General features: G+C 40.3%; 1 protein-coding gene and 1 long non-coding RNA gene across 2 annotated transcripts in view; one reads left to right on the top strand and one right to left on the bottom strand.

Moving 5' to 3' along the window:
- The window catches only part of LOC117935652, a 22,998-nt gene that overhangs the window by 11,051 nt on the left and 9,795 nt on the right, over positions 1–2,152 (top strand). The gene's annotated exons all lie outside the window — the stretch shown is intronic.
- The window catches only part of rab11fip5a (RAB11 family interacting protein 5a (class I)), a 28,495-nt gene that overhangs the window by 25,070 nt on the left and 1,273 nt on the right, over positions 1–2,152 (bottom strand). The window lies entirely within an intron of this gene.

Here is a 2,152-nt window from a genome sequence, read left to right as displayed (position 1 = left end):
ATCAACCCCACCTGGCCAAGGCTACATTCACTTAAGGTGAATGAAGATAAGAAGCATTTTCGGATGTATTTGTAATCTGCAGCCAAAGTCATCACTGACTAAGATGACAAAGCAGTAACAGGTTCCGCTTGCAGACAGCAGTGTAATAACAACTCTTAATAATAAAATGTTGAACTTAAAACAATACACGCCTTGGGGAGTACTATTGCATATGTTTAAAAAGTGTGTAACTCCAGAGGAAGCTGCACAAAGTCTGATAAATTGTCTTAAATTGCCTGCATCGGTTGGGACTGAAGACAACAAGTTAGAAAAAGTTTGGTTGTGTGTGGTTAGAAAGAAGTGACCTCTGTGGCTCGCTCTATATCTCTGCTTGAGGCTAGTGGCTTGAGGCTACATTAGCAGCTACTACCCTAAAACACCTGAATCTCCCACAAACTATCACAGTTGAATTCCATTGTGGGTAATGTAGGCGCCAGGTTCTGACAAGTAAGAACAATGTGTAGACTAAAAACAACAATATCTTTGGTTGAATTGCATGGATTTTGATGCTTTTTTTCTGTCTATCCAAAGTCCCACAATGTTATTAGGCCTGTCTGAATAATGTTTACAATACAAGGGCCATGCATACGACATCTGTTTTCAGCTCAAAAACATGACCTAGTGCACTCTTAGACAGCCAGGTTTCAAGGCCTATTCACAAATTAACTTAGAATTGATTCTGACATTTGAGTCTGCCGGAGATTTGTCCTTAATGTCTTATACTGTAGCATGAAGTAGCACAAAGACAGCAGTTTCCCCTAAAATGTGGCTCACGTTTTGGTGGATGTTCTCCGTCAAACCCAAGATGTTTTACAGTGTTGGTTTTTTTGAAAGCTGCTGGCATACGTGAGCAGTGTTGACTGCTGGAAGTTTTGCTATTGACCATCCCAGATTCACTGAATACCACATGGAGACACTGAATGTACCAAGACACCAAACTGCTGACACTCACAGGCTGACTCTAACCTTCAAGTGACCAGCTCCATTGGGAGGAGTGTCCTCTCCTCTCATATTCACAAGTCTATCCGAGTGAAAAAAGCCAAGTAGGCTGGTAGTCAACTGCCATTAAAGGACACAGAAAATAAAGAGAATGAGAGGAACGTTTGTGTTCATCATCAAGCTGAGATATTCAATCTGTGCTTAGTGGACAGGGTGAGAGAATGGTGGGGGATGTCCTACATCATGTACCAATTCGGACTCATACTAGACTGATGGACCGTAAATACTCTGGTATTTGCTAATTCGAATTGAATGACTAGTAGTGCAATTTAGCTCTTCAGCATTAATAGTCTGGTGAATGCTTAGCAAACGTTTTGACACCAACATTTTGACCACAGTTTTTAAGTCAGGTTTTAAAAATATGATACTAGAACCTTGAAAAAGACCAACTGTATTTTTCAAATTGTCATGCAGTAATTTTGCTCTGTCTGGGACAATGTAAACAAAGTGCCATCGCGGCTCACTATGGTTTGATGGCAGGAAATGTTTCAGCTATCCAAAACATCAGCAGTGAATGTTTACTGCCAGTCTCTGTGAATCAGAATCTGTTTGCATGCTCTAACTTGTGCATCGATCTACAATGAAACAAGGAGAAATCTATCATTGAAGTAGCGGCGTCCAATTTGACAATAAACTCAGCTGACCATAATGCATTGCTGTCACACAGAATGTTGGCGTTAAGGTAACATATTTCACCTTTTTTTCTTGCTCATTTTTATGCTGAAACTATCAATCCTACATCTGAAATGCAACAAGCTCATGCTTGTTCTCTGAGAGGTGTTAAAAGGGATTATTGGGAGTGTAGGACATCCAAGATCCAGACAGAACTACAGTATATAACATTAAGATTAAAGAAGAGTTGGTGCAGTAAAACGTTGCTGTCACAAACACAAATACCAGTTACCTGAGGGTGGAAAAGTCCTTTAAGATTTTGCAAATGTTTAAGCTTGCTATAATGTATGCAACATCAAACTTTGCATCACATCTTAACATCCCCGAGCTCCAGTGGGCAGGCTTGGGTAAAACAACATGTTATGCTAAAAATACCTTGGAGCTCTGGGATCATGAATCTGTTAGATAATCCCTGGATTTGGGACAGGCATTAATCCCCCCC

The sequence above is a fragment of the Etheostoma cragini genome, chromosome 20, assembly GCF_013103735.1.
Source record: "Etheostoma cragini isolate CJK2018 chromosome 20, CSU_Ecrag_1.0, whole genome shotgun sequence".
Classification (NCBI taxonomy): Eukaryota; Metazoa; Chordata; class Actinopteri; order Perciformes; family Percidae; genus Etheostoma; species Etheostoma cragini.
Note: the sequence above shows the minus strand (reverse complement) of the source record. Positions and strands in the feature narration are given on the sequence as shown.